Raw genomic sequence first — 19,704 nt, 5'->3', positions numbered from 1 at the left:
CACCGGGATAAACTCGATGTCTGCGCGATGCACGTCCTTTTCCGAATGGCGGCGGCCAATTCACGCGCGAAAATATTTTTTTTCTTACCTTTCAGGTTAGCGTTGAATAATCGATAATCGTATCACGTAATCATATCACAAACGAATTATATTTAAAAGAAAATATTATATCCGCTTATATATCTTTTACGTTTAAATATTTTTGAGCAAGAGATATGGAGGCTATTGTTAATTAAAAGAACATTTACATAATAACTTGACAGTTATTATCACGGCGTGCTGCGTATCTGTCTAACTTATTGACGATATCAATTGCGTATGACGGTGAAAGCTTTTTTTGTGAAATGTTTCTATGCGCAAAACCGCTTTCGAATGCGAACACTTTGCCGTTCGCTTGCCTGTCGCGTCCTCTCGAAACATTTATTTCCGCGTTGCTGGCCAATTCGTTATCGATTGCCGCGAGTCATAAAAATGCCACGAGTATACGCGCAGTAGGCATATGGGAGATGGGAATCCCGTTTTTGGAACGGGGTTTCGTGCGCGAGGCCGCTTTAACGCACCGTCGCAAATCCGTCGTCGGCATAATGCATCCTCGACCGAGCTCCGTTCGGTCGTCGAACTCAAAAGCCGCTTGGACGGCGGCCGAGTGAAATCCTGGTTAACGGTGCAACTCGCGAACATCGCGATTTCCCCCCTCGAGGTTTGCTATCAGATCGCAACTACGAGAGATGCATTGTGAACGAGTCGCGGATCGATGCGCGAGTAGTAAAATTAACCACTGTACTCTGAAACATTTGAGAGATGCGTAAGAAAAAAGCGAGACGTCAATCAGCTGATCGCTGTCAAACTGGTGATTATAATGCAAGGAGTAAAAAATAATTTTATACATTTTTTCCTCTTTTTATTTCAAGAGATCTCGTTCCTTCATTCTTCTCGTAATATCCGGCAATATGCAACCGTTCTTCTTTAAGAAAATACGGTTCTTAAATGTCTTTAAAAAAATATATATTCTCAAGAGTCTTTCGTTCCATCAGCGGGCTCGATATTTCGCTCGATGCACCGTTTTCCCGATGCATCGCGGTCGTTCATGTGAGACTCGCGGGGCTGCATCTTCTTGACAGAAGACCAGCCGTAACCGCCGAAGGGGATCCCGAAGAATCGCAATATGCATTATCGGGAGAATGTTACGACTGTCGCTCTTACTTTGCGGCTTCGACGCCGTCGTGCGCTTTCAACGGGGTCCCGTCTCGCGATGCGTGCATTTTATTTTCCAGCGCGAGAGAGCGAGGTGACGGCGACGCCTCGCGTATATTTCGTAACGTCAGAAAGTGCATCGCACTTTTCTCCAGCGGAGCTCGCGGATTCCTTCTTGCGTAAATGCAGTCGGCCCATAAAGTGTCGAATGTGTAATTACCATTAATAATTTTTTTTAAATAATATTGCACGAATAATTATCATTTTATATATTACGCATATATATATATATATATATATATATATATATATATATAAAATATATGATATATAAAATAATAATTATTCTCTGATATTTAATGTGTACTTAATTTTTAACGGCGTTAAAAGAAAACTTTTTATTAACAGTAATTATAGATTTTTTTCACTTATCGAGTCTCGCTCGATCGACGAATCGAATTAACAAATCAATTAGATTATTCGTCAGGGCGTCGAGAGAGTCGCGAAGAGAAAAGACGTCCGTGATCGAGCACAAGGGGGTAACGGGAGAGGTCCGTCCCGAGACGACCGGAATTGATGGCATTTGAAGTGGAACGATAAGCGTTAGACGTAGCCGCCCGCGTAATGGAAAACGTCAAATAATCCGATAATCGTTCCACGAGGCAGAGTGGCAAGTCGAAATCCAAATTGAATTCGCCGCTGGAGGCGGCACTAACCGGCCGATTAAAAGCAAGGGGAAATTAGGTTAATACCGGCCCGGAAAGCCGACGCCGCGAGTCTGCCGATGCGGTGTATATGCATATTCACGTTAAATGCAGATGTATGAGATGGCGATGCATATACGATACACGGTCGAAAAAGTGTGTATGAAAGAGAGAGAGGGGGGCATCTCTTCTTATCAAAGCATGGCGTTACGATAAAATTATCGGAAACAATAACGTAATATCGCATCCGATCGGGAGTTCCGAATGATGCCTGCCTTTTATTTCCTACGTGATTTTGCATACATTAATTATGGAAGAACAAAAGAACGCCCCGTGGACAAGAATGGGGGATAATCTCTTTCGCGTTGCTTAAATCTATCATCGAACTCTTCGAAGTTATATTCCCCGTTTTCATTGATTTTAATTCATTCTAATTTGTGCGCGGAGTCCGTTGAAATTTATTCAACCATCGCGACCGGTGATTGCAATTTTCATGCGATAACGTTGGAGAAAAGGGGCAGCAGATAGGGTACTTACGCGAGCGATGCGCGCATTTCTCATTGGAGGTCCATTGTATTCGGATTACCGTCGTTCCATAAATTCGTTGTGTTCATTGTATAAGCGGCCGGTTAACACCGCGCTTCGCTAAAAGAATGTGATGAAAATAATAATCACGCGAATATAATCCTCTTGTATGCACTTGCTCCGGGGTGCATATCACGTAATACTAGTCAGAAGAGAGAAGAGAGGAAGAGAATAACTACATACAACAGGAAATATTCGGAGCAGTCGGAGATACAGAAGGGGAATAGGATAATGTTTTTTCACAAAATCCGATCGCGCGAGTGAACGGAAATGATATTAATATCTTTTTTTTTTTGCCGATTGATTTTATCACTGAAATATATTGCATCGTGGTCACATACAACAAAGAGCCATCGCGCTAAAGCCAAAATCCCCCGCGCATCCCGAATTATTCATATATATTCGCTTTTATCAAGATATCGCTCGTTCCGTAAATTTCCGAGAGAGAGTTTGGGTTCGCGGGGCGCAATCCATTATCATATATGCGCGATTACAATCGTAATAAAGTGAAACTTATTTCGCGACGCGAATATGACGACCTAGGAATATTTCCTGTCCGGGATATCGCGCAATCTACGTATATGTGCTCGACGGACGCTCGTAGTTTCTGATTTATCCTCGTAATATGCGCAAACGAGCGTCGTTTACAGCATTAGCGAAACGGCACAAACGCGGTAACTTTATCTCGCGAGAGAGAAACGCGTCTCTCGTTGGCTGGAAAATAGTTATCGACCCACCCGGTACATTCGTTACGTTTCAAGGAGAAAAGAAGGAAGGATTCTATCTCTTTCGAGGTGTTTGTCGCAGGAACACACACGACGAAGCTACGAAACGTCCGCCCACCCGGCACATCTGAAAATCTCGGTCTCGAATCTCGACGCTGTTTCGCGAGACTTCATTAAAGTCGTGTAAATACGCGGCGGAGTCGCTGATGTATCTGTCGGGAAAGTAAATCTAAGACGTACATGAGAGGCACCCGGGATCTCCCTCCGGACTTTCGCCCGCGGCGACAATATCCTTTCTAACCGTTCCTAAGAGAGCTATTTGTCCGTGAGAAAACTTCGACCGAACAGACACACACACACACATATGTCCATACATATACATACACGAGCGTGTGCGATCGTATAAGCATCAGATATTGCCAGAAAGTTGAAGCGGGTTAAGGACTCTTCGGGAAGTATCGACGCGCGATCTCGACGAAAGAGTACATTACAAATAAAAACGTAAGAAATATATAGAGAATCTCCCTTAACTTTTAATAACGCTACAACCCAAACTGTGCGCCCGGTTTCTTTTATTCGCCCGAAGATACGATAGAGATTCGCTATCGATATCCTGTGAGAGCCCAGACTCACGTTCATGAATTATTACAGAGGATATATCTCTGACATAATATTTCTCTTTTATTAATAATCTCTCCGTTGGGGAGTATCAAATGTGTGTCTTTTATCAATACGCTATTTGAATCGATCATCTTGTGTGTATATATGTGTGTGTGTATGTATTCCGAAATAGTTAATATTCACAAACTACCGCAAACTTGCATTAAGGACACGCAGGTGCAAGCGTCTTGAGTTTTGCAGGTGGAGAAAGATCTTTAGACGCGGCAATGAAAGTTTCACGACGTCATGACGCATTAAAGTTAACCGACTCACACGCTACCGTCTCCGGGCTTTATTTATCTTCGGGGAACACACAGTTTCGACACGCTTCTTTCATATAGGCGCGACTATGCGCGAGGGCGCGCGAGTAATAAAGGGGATGCATTACGATAAGACAACTGTTGTATGCAGATATCAAGCGGATATAATGTACGGTCAATTATTTCCGCGTTACCACCTTTACGAATGTGAGGAGGAAAAGTGAACGTGCTGGACGAACATTTTATCACTCGTATATTAATCCCTCGATACTTTCCGTGCCGAGGAATCGGAAATGGGATTTCGGGATTCGGGATATCGCGGAGATAAAATTCTACGGTCACGACCTGTAATCGCGCACGGTTAATTATTTCGCTCGCTTGGATTCGTCGAAAGAAAGAAAGAGAGAGAGAGAGAGGAAATTCATCGAAACGCGAAATTAAAAATTCCACTTCCGCGTATACACTCGTTCCGGTCGAGTTTTCACGGAGAAAATTTCGCTCTTAAAGTCCTCGCTGCGCGGCTCTATACTCGTGGAAAATTATTTGCGCGACTGTAATATCAATCTCTATATATATACATCTCTCTATATCTAGTTTTTTCGATTGTAATCGCATTGTTCGACTATATTTTTCTCTGTTTCTTATATTTTTCGCTCTCGTCTCGACTTCGCGTATTCCCGGAAAAATTCTTTTGTTACGTGTAGGAGTACCGTGAAGGAGATATTCTTTCTTTCGCTTCCGCAGGAAATGACATTCCTCTCGCAGACGCGATATTTCGTCCACTTTGAAGTTGACGGCCGCGCAACCCCAGAGAATTCCGGGTCACAGACGAGAGAGAGAGAAATAAGCAGAGAGGCAGAGAGAGAGAGAGAGAGAGAGATAAGACACGTCATCTTGCAACGTCGACGACATGCGGATACCAAGGCGCATAATGCACTCGGCTAATTATTTCCGCGATTTCGCGCAGAACACACTTCGGTAACTATCCTCGGTGCTTTACACCGTGCTCGAAATGTTGTTGCCGCTTCTACCGAAAGGGACACGCTCTCCTCTCTTGAAGGGATGAGGTCGTGTGTTCCGATAACTTTCACGATTAAATCCCTTAATTACGGCACTCGTCGTCGTGTTCCCGTTAAGCGACGTCCAACGAGCAGAATTACCAACTCCGTAGCGTGTTTCGGAAGCGGTAATTATAGTCGATCCCAGATGTGGTTGGAATTTGGAATAAATACATTTTAAGATAGAGAAATAAAAAACCAACATATATATAATTAAAAAATATAATCTCTATATTTTTTCGTACATTATATCTCAAAGAAGAGAGAAGCTCTCCTTCGCTTTCGCGTCGATTTTGCATAATCAAAGCTCGTAGAGGGAATCTTAATAGGCTCGATATTGTATTCAATGTAAATAGAACATAATTTTCTCTCTCTCTGTCTACCTACATCTATCTATCCACCTCTCTATTGATATATTGGAATCGCACGAGTTGAATACACGTGACCCGGCCACTAATTTGCTGCCAAGTTATACATATGATATTGCTGCGCGAGTTGTGCATCGGCCCCGCGCAATTCTCACGTGTAATACCTCGCTTAATCGAACTTCATTGGCAGCGAGCGAGAGAGTGGCTTAGGGAAGAGGCACTAATATCGCGATAAATTGCTTCTAGGTTAATTTCCCAACGACGTCGCCCTCTGGCGCTAACGCGTTATTATATTAATTAGCGACTCGTTAACGCGCGTAAAGCGATGCCCTTCCCTGTTCTCCGAACAACTAAGTTCGACATGCACACGTGCTTCATCGATGATAGGACCGCGCAAAGCCCCCCTTTCTGTCCCCCTCTTCCCTCTCTTTTACCTATTATATTCATGTAATTCGTTCCTCCTTTGCGGTGCCAATTATTCCGCGCTTTAATTAAATGCATCGTCGTATACATATATATGTATATGAACGTGTCAAGAGAGCAACGTACAATCCGAAGGGTATTGCATTAGATTCACGTTAATTTCCGGCTCGTTAACGTTCACGTAACGAGGAGGCGAATCTCGCGTAATTAGACGTTTAAGAAACGCTTATTGAATTTTTATGACCAGTAGCATTACTTTTCGACCTTGCGAATATTTTATCAACTCTTTTCTTCGATATAATGAAACAGTACCTTGTATAAATAATTATGCAACTATTAGTATTGTGAATTTACATTCGCGGATGGATGTGTTGAAATATAGATTTTCTTATTGTGAAATTTTACTCACATATAATAGGGGAGCAATTTTCTCCCTATATATGCGCATATATCCTCGATTTTTCGCTATATGTCTCGAATATCTACACGTATAATTTATCGCTATAAATTATCCAAATTACCATCTCGCGCTTAATCCGAGAAGACAGGGAACGAAAGGTTACTTATTGCTCGTCCACTTACGTTAACGTGCGAAACGACGATGCAAATGTCTACCCGTCGTCGTCGTCGTCGTCGTCTCTAAATATCCACCATCCGCTATTGCATTAGAGACGATCCGCTAATTGTGCCGTCGCGATCGCGGAGAATTCTCATAGAGATGCGGTTGAAAAGTTCTTCTTCCTCTTCCTACATCTCTCGTCTCGTCGGCGGCGAAGAAAAATCGCGCAATATTTCAACGGGATCTTAAACGTATACTTGCGGCATGCCGCAATTACTTCGTATTTTAATTAAAGTTCCGGACAACTCATCGACGAGGGGCCCTCTTATATATACACGTTTGCCTGTGTGTACTTTGCCGGAGTTGCGTCGCGGGGGGAACTTTGCACTCGCCCGGAGGGGCCCGCCGGGAACGCTACGTGTGTACATATACAGGCAGGCACCTCTCTTCCGGGCCACGACATACAAATTAAACGAGACTCGGAATGTTAATTACTCGATTACCGCGCGGTACACACGTGCCGCAGCTGCACGCGCGATTTATGACAGGGACGAGCAGCGCGCGCGACGTAATTGAGGCCTCTCGCGTTAATGGCTTCGCGAAAGCGAAGAGTCGCCGCGCGTCGTCATTCGGCATCGAGCCTTCGATACTAATTGAGAGGACTTTATTAAAACTCCCCTTTTCCCCCCTTCTTCTTTATTATCAATCACTTAATAGCGCCGTTTAACATCTGTCGTTACCTCGTTATCATATGTTAATTTCTCTTACAATGTTTCTTAATCCTTTTCCATTAACGAGCGGTGCTTTATTTGAAGGAAGAAATTTCTGGTCTCGCGCGCTTTTTGCACATACATACGTACGTGACGATGGAGATTTTGAGGAGAGGTTTACCGAAGATTTTGTCACGTGTAACGTTTGAAATTTTGCCAAACGCGGGGCGAAAATTGAATTACTCTCCACTCGTTAAAAAAAAAAAAAAAAAAAAAAAAATCGCGAAAATGTTCCACGGATGAAAATCAAATAGCGTACGGCTTCATAATGAAATTCTCCGCGCGCGTTTTGCGGTGTGCTCAAGTGGAAGTACCGGTTAATAATAACGTTAGCGAAATTTACGAAACAAATGTCCCATTTTGCGAGCTGTATCGCGATGTAGATGGGCGATATTTCGCCGACGAAACGTCGCTTCCGCGACTCGACGTGGGTTTTATTAACGTCCGCTAAGTTACTCGTAGTTATATCGCGGCTTTGCGTCACTATATAGTACACCCCGAAATGCCACACTTAAACGCTTGATGACTATGCGCGCGCGCACCCGCTGCGCGCATAATTCTCCGTTTAATGGCCCGGTCTTCCTGACTAATTTCCCTCAAACTCCAGCGTGGGCCGTTCTGGACCACCTGCCTGGAACGGCCGTCTATAATCTCAGAAATTCGTACATCGTCTCTCGACAACATCGAGTTCAATCCTAACCAATTGTGTGCCTTTCGTTATCTCTATAAGGGCCACTTTGACCAACTCTGATTAACTTTAATCGACGATTAAAGTTAATCAAAGTTGGTCAAAGTGGCCCTAAAAGATACATATGTCTCGTAGTTGAAGAATGCTTGTATATACATTTTATGTAGCTACCTTGAAAAAAATTAAATATTATGCTAAATAAATTTGTATATAAATATTTTTTCTCCGGTATTATATATATATATATATATATATCTAAATATTTGTTTCTTTAATTAATACAATCTTATTCACCGACATGATGTTTACGCAGCGATTCACCTCAATATTCAAACTATTAACTTTATAAGGAAGCTTCCTTCGTTTATATAGCATTACACTATTATAAAATCTCATTTCCTCTAATCCTTCTTTATACTGTGTACTTGAATTATCTCGCACAGCGGGGAAGGGAAAGGTATCTCCACTTAAAATTAATGATCTATAATATTTTAATTGTCTCCCTCTTTTATCAGACTCCAACAGTGGAGAAGAACCTGGACGCTTTTACTGCCTAAGGTTTATACAACGATCGGTCGTATTGCCGTTAATACGTTCGCAATAGAAAGCGTTAATGAACAAAGAGAACTGAGTTTCAAAAGCATCCGTCTTTCAGCGAGTGCGTCTCGTTTACGAAAATCTTTGAACTCCAACGGAGAGACTGGTAGCTTTCATGCGTAATATCACTGAAGGCGTTTATTTGACAGGCAAAGAGCGCCTTGCTCTCGCGCGCGCGCTAATGGATAAACTTCGTCAGCAAACCGCAAATTAGCTTTATCAGAATTCGCGAAGACAGCGCGACTATTCGAATGCTAACTAACTACTGTGGCGGTTTACCCGCGTAATTGCGCCTATGCAGACGCCTTGATTCGTTTGTGCGCGCGTCGCGTAAGTGGATTAATAAAGGCGCGAGTCGGAGGGAGTCGACAATAAAATCTCTCTCGCATCCCCCGATTAAGACGTCGCCGAAACGACCGTCCCGATAAGAAGCGCAACGACTCTCGGGAGCGCGATCTCACAGGGGTGGATGCCGGGAAGTGACGTCTTGTCCGACATAACGCTGCGATTATCGAACGGCTTGTTCTTCCTTCAGCGATACGACGAGGGAAACGTTCCTAAGCTTCTACTAATCTCCATATGTTGATAAGCAACTTGCAATATTAGAGCTCTGGTACATCGAAGAGGGAATTTGATCGAAATTTTTTTATATGGGCAGATTTATTTTGTCCGAAGTCGATTTAGGGAAATTCATAGATATCGCATTTTTTTTTATCGCGACGTTCAACACGAAGCTGCCAACGTAAGGTTAGACAGCATCGGATTTTTACGACGAACGGTTCTCTAATCTCGTTCTTACGAATAATACATTTTCACTTTATCGGATTATAATGTAAATCTCTCTCGCGTGGATTGACAGGGCGCTTCTGAGGATTTTCACCGCCTGCGACATTATACAATACTTGAGAGAAACTTTCTTGAGATTATGAGGTCTCGCAGGTCTCGCTATATTTTTCTCTTTCTTTCATAGTATAAAAGTTTATTATTTATTAATGAATTAATTGGATTATTCGGACAATAATATTTTTTGGACTTAACATAATATTTTTAATTGCAATATTTTCACGTATAATATTGCAAGATGCAATTTTTCATTATTATAATTACGAATGTCGCAAATTGCAAGCGATCAAGAAATTAAAAAAATATAAACTATAAGATATTTTGTTTCGGAAAGTTCTTTTTTAAATACTTTAAAGTTGACTTCTTCGTAAATAATCGTTTTACTCAATATTCTTGTAATAAACAAAAAAATATATAATGGGAAAAAAATAATACATCAAGTTTAAATTGCTGCTACATGAGTTATACTTATTGCTATTTTATACGCGAATTGCACCGGTTGACCCTCGAACAAAGTCATGCCGAGCCTTTCGTAGTCGCTCAACGTTTACTGTAGGATCCACGAAGGAATAAGAATCGACCAGCAAGGGGCAATCGTTCTCGCATCAGCGAGTCGCCATTTATCACCGAAAGAGTCCTGACGAAACACACAGCGGGGGAGGTAGCGCATTATCGCGCGCACACGCACTGTCAAATACACACATACATACACACACACACACGTAGCGATATACGTGCCCGTCATTCTCCGGGCCCCTTGGTAGCCTCCAGGGGAACGGTCATGTCCGCACAGACGGAATGAACGAGGGAACCACGAGTCGCGAAATCACGGCCAGCATAAATCTTCGTCCGTCGGGGCAGAGGAGAGAGAAAGAGCGAAGAAAAAGGCGAGGAGAAAAAGAACGAAGGAACCGGACGCGAGGCTGGTGAGTCTTTGCCTCACGTAGGACAATGGGATTAACGAGGGGCCACCTGGCCGTGGCCTTTAAAAGTACAGCCTGTCGCGCAGCTGTCGCGTCTTCTCCCGAGATCAACGAATTACTCCTCGATCTGATGGAGAGCATCAACCTTTAAAAATAGCTTGCGAAATGCCTTACGTAAAGATAAACGGATAATCTCTAATTTAATTATAAGACGGAATCACATTTGTGCGCAATTATATTATTTGAGCTCCAACAATCATCCAAGCTGGATCACTAGCGCTTTTTCTTGATAAGTTTCACGTGAGATTATTTTTTCTACTCCAACGTGTACGCCCCAAATCTGGACCAGATTTCGATTATATCTCTCGTTCGTCTCTATCGTTTGAAAAAGCGGACGTGTATCAGTTGTCAGCGAGAATAAATTCCTTTGAAAAAACACTCGAGATTCATCGTTCGTGCTCCACTTGCCGGCGAATATTATTCTCGTGTCTGATTCGTCGCACGTAAAGAATGAAACACATCAGCGGCGCTCGTTAAAAGTCCCGTAACTATAAATCGATATAATCGGTATAATTTGAATTCGTGAAAATCGTAATACTCGTTATCACTTCTCTCGCGCTTCCCCATACGACCCAGAAATCCTCCACCGTTCGCACGTGACATTTTCCCGAGAGCGCCCGCGCTATCCGTTAAAAGAAATTCTACGGTGTGATCGCTTGTGTGTGTTATGGCTGGACCGGATAAAAGCAAAGTACCAATGGCGGAGTAAGCGCTTTGTCAGCCGTTTTCACCGCGTTTCTCGCCGAATCGCATAGACTTCTTCATAGGTTCTCCAGCGCCGCGAGAACTTGCTTGTAATCTTCTTCTAACGACCACGAACCGTATAATACCTATTGATTAGGTCATTAGATGAGAAACGGATGTTTTATCTTTGCCCCTCCGCTGGGAAAACTTATTGTCAGAAGGGGATGCGAAAACGAGAGGGTCGCGGCTTTTTTTTGCAATTCTATGAAATGCTACGGTTTCAATATATTGTACGTCATATATATCAAAAATTAAACTTTGATTTAAAACAGTTAATAAATAATTTTTATATACGCACATCATATATTACATTGTGAAACGTTTTAAGAAATTATTTTGACGATTCATGTCTTCAGTATATCGAATTGATGGTCTAATAGATATTTTCTACATATATAAAAATTGAAAAAAAAAATAAAACTAGTCACTTTTGTCTAATTAAAATTTTTGTAGAGCGTTGAAAAAGATTTTAGACAGCATTGATTTGAAAAGGATATCTTTTATTTTCTTTGTGTTTAAAAAATTTATTTGCAACGAAATTGATTTTAATTTATTAAAAGAATGGGATTAATATGAAATAAATTAACTGAACCATCGTGTATATTATCGAGAATTTCAACATCGAATTTATCACTAAAGCTGTTATTTAAATTTAACTTGCTGGTATTTATGACATGATTTTGGAAAATGCCATTGTAACGAATTGACATTCATGATTGCAGACATTTATTAGAAATCGTATCATGGAAATTATATATGTAATGCGATTTGTGCATTAAGCGTGTTAAGCAACAAATTGATTTATCAGAATCAGTTGTGACAGTTTTGACACTCATGAAATATTCAATTGTTGAGGTGATAATGCCTCGTACAAATAAAATGTGATAAAGAATTGAACAATGGGGGAGTGAGTTTTAACGCCAGAATATTGAAATCTTGATAATCGCGCGATGCTTTTGTGATTTTAAACATATGTCAACATGACACGTATTATACTTTCGCATTCTCGTGTAAAAAGATCTTCAAACATCGCTTGACCCACGTTGATCCAAGGATATTGCAGATCTTCGCATTCGTGGCGCATTTACTGCGCTGTTAACTCGCTAATTGTGTGCTTTTAACCGTCATTATCTTCCTCCTTCTCTCTTTTTCTCTCCTCTCCTCCCATAATCTTTCGAATTCGCTTTTCGAAGACGTGACACCGTCGAAACGACCGAGACGCTTACTCATCGTCCCGTTATTTAAGCGCCGTTATTTAAGTTCAAACACTTTGCTAAATACAAATTTTATTTCTCAAGAGTCCTCACATCGTTCGATTAAACTAACGATGAGATTTCTTTTATGTTCGAAGAATATATTTCGAAAAACCAGATGTTTGACATGTAAATAGTCGAAAGTCTTTTATAACGTTGCGAAAATTATGCCGCTAACCATAATATCGTGTTCTTCTTCCGACAAGTTTGATCTTTCCCTTTCTAAAAAAGGCATGTTAAGTTAAATACAATAATATAATGTTTTAAATAATATTTTATAATATACTTTAAACTCAATTAATATTTTTGGTGGTTATCAGCTGATTTCTGTCAAAAAATATTAATCGCGCATACAATATATTTACAACATATTACTATTTTAATTTTTTACCATATTATTATTTTAAAATTTAATTAGCAAATTAACGCTTTATTAATATTTTTTGACAGAAATCAGCTGATAACTATCAAAAATATTAATTGAGTTTGAAAGTATATATTATAACATATTATTTAAAACATATTATTTTATTTTATTTTATTTTGAACAAACTGTTAAACTACTAACCCTCGCGATGACAGTCTCTTGATGCTACGAATATAACGCATAATGCGAATCGAAACAGTTAATCAGCATTGGAAAAGATGCAACAATACTTGCAAGAATCGACTTAACGTGCCTTTTTTAGAAAAGGATGTTATAATATTTTTAATTCGATTAATATTTTTGACAATTATCAGAACTGATTTTTGTCAAAAAATATTAATCGCAGATAAGATATTATAACATATTATTTAAAACATATGTTACTATTTTAATATTTTCAACATATTATATATATCCCTATTACCGCTATAGAAATATTATAAAATAAACAATTTCTCACTCACCGATGCGTACAATAGCGGAGTTGTAGTACACAGCACATTGATCTGAAAACAAAATATTCAAATTATGTTGTATATACATATGTGTGTGTCGAATATCTCATAAACAGTTTAGAAAAAATGTTTTATTTTGCATACCTCATAGTTGCCCCGACGTCGCCCGATGCCTCCCCGGGCCTCCTCCTCCTCTCTTGGTCCATGGTAGCACTCACGACACTCGCGAAAATACGAATAATTACGATTGCCCGACACTTTACACGGCACTCCCGACGCGCGAAACTTTACACGGCACTCCCGACACGACGCGTATCGCAATGCTATCTGTAACAAATAAAATACATACATATATTAGAATAATCTTATTATTTCGCATTATAACACACACAATATAAATATGTAAGCTAGAATTAACGATAGATATATCCACAGATCGCAACACATTTGCGCGCGCGAAAACAGATTAAGTTGGGTTATGTTGGCAAAAGATTTTACATTGAATTTTTCGCGAAATATGCGTTTCGAACAATTACGAGTACATATGAACGTTGAAATTATGATATGCGATTGATAAATATTACAATACAAAGGTTAGAAATCATTTCTAACGATTATGCTTACTAATTAATCACAGCGGGACGCAGCTCCAACTGCTTGATACTCGCGGCGTTTCGGTAATGGCCGCTATTCTACAAACAACGGCAACTTCACTCTAATAGCGCGCGCGCGATACTATATACATGACTTAATATTAATAATTAATTAAAACTCGAAGGAGATTCGTTCGAAAAGATATAGCTTTAGAAAGAAAAAATATTAATCGAGAATAAGGTATTATAACATATTATTTAAAACATATTACTATTTTATAACTTTTACCATATTATTATTTTAAAATTTAATTAGCAAATTATAACATACACAATATAAATATAAATAGGTAAGCTAGAATATTTAATTAACAAATTTTATTAATATTTTTTGACAGAAAAATCAGCTGATTAAGAGACATTGAGAGAGAGAATATCTCTTTCTCCGCAATAATATTTTCTCTCTCGTATTCATAGAAATGTTTTCGAGATGTCTTGTGTATTTGAAGCTTGATTATTGTAAAAAATAATTAATTTGTTATATAATTAATTTGGATAATTTGTCAGTGTATCTACCGAGCAATCACAACGTCTGATTAATCTCTTATATTACTACTGAAAAAAATTAATTGAAGCTCTACATGACATATATGATTAAAGCGTCAGCTGATTAAAGCGTTAATTTACTAATTAATTTTTAAAATAATGTTATAAAAATTAAAATAATATAATATGTATTAAATAATAGGTTATATAATACTTTAAACTCGATTAATATTTTTGACAGTTATCAGCTGATTTCTGTCAAAAAATATTAATCGAGAATAAGATATTATAACATATTATTTACAACATATTACTATTTAAATTTTTTAACATTATTTTAAAATTTAATTAGCAAATTAACGCTTTAATCAGCTAATTTCTGTGAAAAAAATTAATCGAGTTTAAACAAACTTTATACTATTTTTTTTTTAAGTATTATTTTTTTTAACATAAAACCGAAGAATGGCGCGCGCGTTTGTGTTGTTCTAGTAACCTAAATTTCTTGTAAAGTTTTAAGAGGAGAGAAATTTAACAATAGATACAAGTCATGATGCTCCTGTGTTTTTAAACTTTCGAAAATCTCACACTTGTGATATATCGTTTGTTATTAATATATGAAAAAAAATATTGTGGTTTTTATTATTATCTTGACGATTTAAATATTTAACTTTATTATAGTCGTCATCGTCACATTTAAAATTGCCGAGGATCAGGTGAGAAGAGATTTTAATTATAAATTCTCCAAAATTTTATTTATTCAACCTTTCATGGAGACTCTCCGCTCGTACCGTTTACGTAGTGGCAAGTTTATTCTTCTACCGCGAAAAAGTACTCTTTTAAAAGCTAAGATACTCATCATAGCATCTCCAATTCTAATTACGCCGCTCGACGTGATACGTGATATCGCGTAAAGACCGCATAAGTGGCAAGATCTCGACGTATGGTACAGTTGACGAGATCATAGCTGGCGACATATATGTATATCAAGAAGCTCTTCAACATTTTTCTTCCTCGATTACGCTCGAGTGTAGCGCGGTCTCGTTAAGACGGTTTAATGCCCTTTGACATTTCTCATCGGTCTGCGAAGAATTCGAAGCATTTACGGTATAAAGCCGCAGTATAAAGTATCGTCGTATTTCTTTTCGAGATGTTGAAATGTAAAAAAAATTTTTAATTTAAGATACTTAAAATTGTGTGCTGCGAGATAAATTTTCCAAAGTTAAAAAAGAAAATTAGCGCTCAAGTAAAATTGCTCGTTTACTTTCTATTTCCTCGGTCGAGACTTATTTCCCAGGCGTATCTCTTTTCCTCGGAAAAAAAAAAATGTTAGAAATATTTTTTACGCGTCATTGTCGGAAACGCATTATTCGCCCCGTAATATAAGCCAAGATGAGAATAAGAATAAAAATATTCTCTCTCTCTGAAAGAAATCTATTCTCGCAATTGGCGAGTAAAAGGAGTCGTAAAAGACGGTCCCTTGCGATACGTACGTGCCCGATTACGCTTTCCTTTTCCATCGCGACACCAGGGTGGTAAATCACTCTTCGCGGAGAAGCGAGACGCGGCGGATCATCGAACGGAAACGGCCAAAAATGCATTCGAATGCATCGCGACGCGTAGCCAGAATAAATTGCATCGTCGTCGTGCGAGGGACGAATAGGCCTTTGCTTTCGACTACGGGCGAATGTAAAATGTTTTATACCGAATATGATATTTTCTACGACTGTACTTGAGTATTACGAAGGACGTAAAGACGGCGGTAAAGAATCTTTCACGTTCGATAATCGATACATCGTACAACGGAGCATAAATATATCAGGCATCGACGTCAAGAGAAGGCGATCGGCAATCGTGAAATATTTTAGATAGTTTTTCGGATAGGAATCTCGTGCGGTCGCAGAAGCAGAACTCGCAGTAGATCGCGTTTATTTCGCGCCTCGCGATCGTTTATTCGCGCAGCGCATTTTCGCATTCTTTCGCCCGCGCCACTTATATAAGCGGCATGTATTATAACTCTTCAGTAAGTAGCGCATACTGATCTACTTATTGCGCGAACCATAAACTGAACTTTGCTCGGAGCTACTTATACTTGCTACGTCGTCGTGATATTATAATACTGCAGATTTAATGACTTTGTTATTCAATCTTTCTGTGCCGTGCTGTCATGTCGCGACGATGCGCGATCTCTTGCTTTCGACTTTTAACCTTATCTTTTATTCTTTATTTTCTTCACGGAAATTGAAGAAGAATTCCATGAGGAAGATAAACAAAGGGTCGCTCGAAAAAATTAATATCTTGTCAATTGAAAATTTTGATCAATTAAAATTCCTAAAGACGAAAATTATCTCTATCATCTTTTTAAGATTTTGAGGAATAATATATACTTAGGAAATTAATTGCTTCATTTTTACATTAATGATAAAATTACTTAATGTGTATAATTAGTATATTTAATTAGCATTCCTAATTATTATTATCTTATTATTATGTTGTTTGCATCGCGCAATCTTATATTCCTTTCAAAATAATCATATATTTAATTTATTTATTTCGTACAATTACTGTTACATCAAGATTGTGAAATAGACGTCCCCGACAGATGTGCGAGTCTTTGTTACGGTTACCTGAATATATAAGTTTCACACAAACTTGCCCGAAATTGCCGGAACATCCGCATTACCGCAGGCACCCGCGTACAATTTACCGGAACGCATTTATTCCACCGTATTGCGTCCATTCCCGCGAATTTCAACCAACGCGCACACGCCACGGACGGACAAGCAGTTTCCGGAAGTATTTTCACAGATGGAATCCCTTCGCCGAATCCGTTTGTGACGCGGCATCAACGTTTCGAAGCGTTTACCTCATCCTCGCCGAGAGAGGATAAGCTTCCAGCTTCGCCGATCGGCGCCGTGAAAAGCGCGACGTGAGCAGAGGAGTAGGAGGGAGGAGCGGAACGAATCGAAAACGAAGGGAAAGCTAATAATGGAGTCTCCTCTCTTTCCGCGTTCACGTCGGCGGCAGTAATCGGCGCCTCGGCGCGCACCGTTGATTTGAGGCCGGGCAAAATTGAACCTCGAGTTGAATTTATTCGGTTTTATTGAGAAAAGGGGCGCGAGGGAAAATCTAAATTCGCCGCAAGGGAGAAGAGGCCTCTTCTAGCACGAGCGAAAGGGTGGAAACGGGAGAGAGAGTTGTGCGAGAGCAGAAACGCGACGCGCGTAGTAAAGAGTTTATTGAGTCCCTGAAGAGAAGTGGGACTCGCCCCGTAATGCGGATAATGGATAAAAATTACAGCGAGATAAATTTAATCACGACCGCGCGAGCGCTAATGTGTCGTTGATGGCCGGCAGTTGACATGTTCCATTAGCGATAATTGTCGGCTTTTTTTTATACATGTACATCATGCGAAGGACGCAGTTGCGTGCATCTGTCTATTACAGATCTGTTGAGAAGATTACATGGATCATTTATGAATAATGAACAATAAATACAAGTATATGATGGATTTTGTTTCCGAACAACATTTTATATTAAATCCCTCATTTATTTCTATTAAAAAAAAAATTGAGAAAAGATAAAGAAAAGATAGAGTCGAAACGCGCATCATTTCTCTGAAAAATTCGAGAGGGGAGCTGAATAAAAACGACGAGCATACTCTGCGAGCTCGATGCATACTCCACGGTATATTTATCGCGAGGGGGGAAAGGTATTTTCAGGCGAGAAGATTTACGTCGAACGTTACGCGAAAGGGCTGCAACGTCGCTTCAAGGATCCGAAACTCCGGGGGGAGAGAAAGGGGTGTGCTCGGGAGTCAATTTCTGACGCTGTCGTGTACGGTTCGTGCATACACACACACACACACACACACACACACGTTTAAAAGTGCACCGTATCCCGTTGTGCAGTATTTATCGCCGGCGCCGCGTGAAAAATCTACGTCGATTCGCGAATATTCAGCGCGCTCACGGCGGCCGCATTTTTCCTTCAGCCACGTCGCGGGATTTACGGTGGCACTTTTCGGGGGACCAACAGCATCCGGCCGGGCCCGCGCGCGAATAAAGAACATAATCCTCCCCCGCGCGAGATGCGAGCTCAGCTTCCACACCGGGCTTTCGACAATTCGGCCCGACCATTGAGGTAGATTGCCCTCGGCGCAAGTAGCTACGAGATTCGGCTCCTTCCGTTCTCTCCTCTCTTTTGCGAATCCACCTTAATGGTCCCTCGAAGCCGTCCCGGAATCCGGAGACGAACTCCCCGAACGCGCCGTGAGTGCCGAAACTGTCTGTGGAGAGAAGTCGTCTTCTCGAGCAGGCGGCAAACAGTGAATAATCTCGGACGCAGTCAACCGAGAGAGCGTCTGGAATGACGTTTATCTTTTCAGCGCGAGGAACGGCACATTGAATATCGGTTTGTCGCCTGCTCGAGGGCGTATTTTGCGACTCTTGCATTTCTAGTCGCGATAACGAAATGGCTGCCTGCAACGTTAGTCTGTACGCGGACTCTATACCGGAAAAATTGTACATACGGATATATTTTTTTAAAATTATTATTCGACACAAAAGTTTATTTTGCAAATCAAAGGTTAGCATTTGCCGATTTAGCGTACAATCGCGTTGATATATTAATAAAGCGGAATGTATCAGACGTGTCTGCCGCAAATGTGCCTTTCTATGTATACAATGTACGTTTCGCGTACATACACACGCCCTTCGCGAATCGGAGAAACAACCGGTCAAGTTAATATCAAGCCACGTCAAGCACGTTCGCCGCATAGCCGACTGCAAATAACCGCAGTCTAAAGTACATGGAATTACATAGGGTCTGACTGAACGGACTGACGCGTAACAGCGGGAAGGCGGAAAGTCCATTGAACGGTGGTACCGACCTACCTATCTACCTATCCGATATGTTGGAGTTTAGTTCGGACCGACGAACTGCCGGACACCCCTGTCGACCCAAGGTTTCCGATGTAACGCGTAAACCGCAACCGTCTCTCGCTCGCTGTGGGTCTTGACGCATATATTGTACATCTCGCCGCGAGAGATCGAAACAACCACATATCCCGCATGTGTACGATCTTCCCATCTCGTTCTGGTCTCCGCGTAACCACGCACATACAATACCCATGTTCCGCTGACATTACCCTGCGATGTTCCGCGTTTCGACAACGTCGACGAAAATCTGGCCGCGAGCACAAAACGCGAATGCGGAAAATTTTCCAAACGCTTTTCCGAGCACTTCGCCAGGGCGAATCGCCTTTATTTCG

The 19,704-nt window shown here is 40.5% G+C and overlaps 2 protein-coding genes across 6 annotated transcripts in view; one reads left to right on the top strand and one right to left on the bottom strand.

The window, feature by feature from the left end:
- Nup188 (nuclear pore complex protein Nup188) overlaps window positions 1–13,618 on the bottom strand; it is a 227,800-nt gene extending 214,182 nt beyond the window's left edge. The window contains exons 1-2 of the mRNA XM_083050104.1: window positions 13,441–13,618; window positions 13,306–13,347 (exon numbers count right to left, since the gene is read on the bottom strand). The gene's annotated coding sequence lies outside the window, so the exon portion shown is untranslated. The remainder of the gene's footprint in view (window positions 1–13,305; window positions 13,348–13,440) is intronic.
- Window positions 1–19,704, top strand: part of Cmpy (crimpy) — a 258,654-nt gene that overhangs the window by 201,309 nt on the left and 37,641 nt on the right. The window lies entirely within an intron of this gene.

This window comes from Prenolepis imparis, unplaced genomic scaffold (assembly GCF_030444845.1).
Source record: "Prenolepis imparis isolate NDT839.2.m4 unplaced genomic scaffold, iyPreImpa1.0 SCAF_11, whole genome shotgun sequence".
Classification (NCBI taxonomy): Eukaryota; Metazoa; Arthropoda; class Insecta; order Hymenoptera; family Formicidae; genus Prenolepis; species Prenolepis imparis.
The sequence above is the reverse complement of the archived record's forward strand: the minus strand, read 5'-3'. Positions and strand labels throughout refer to the sequence as shown.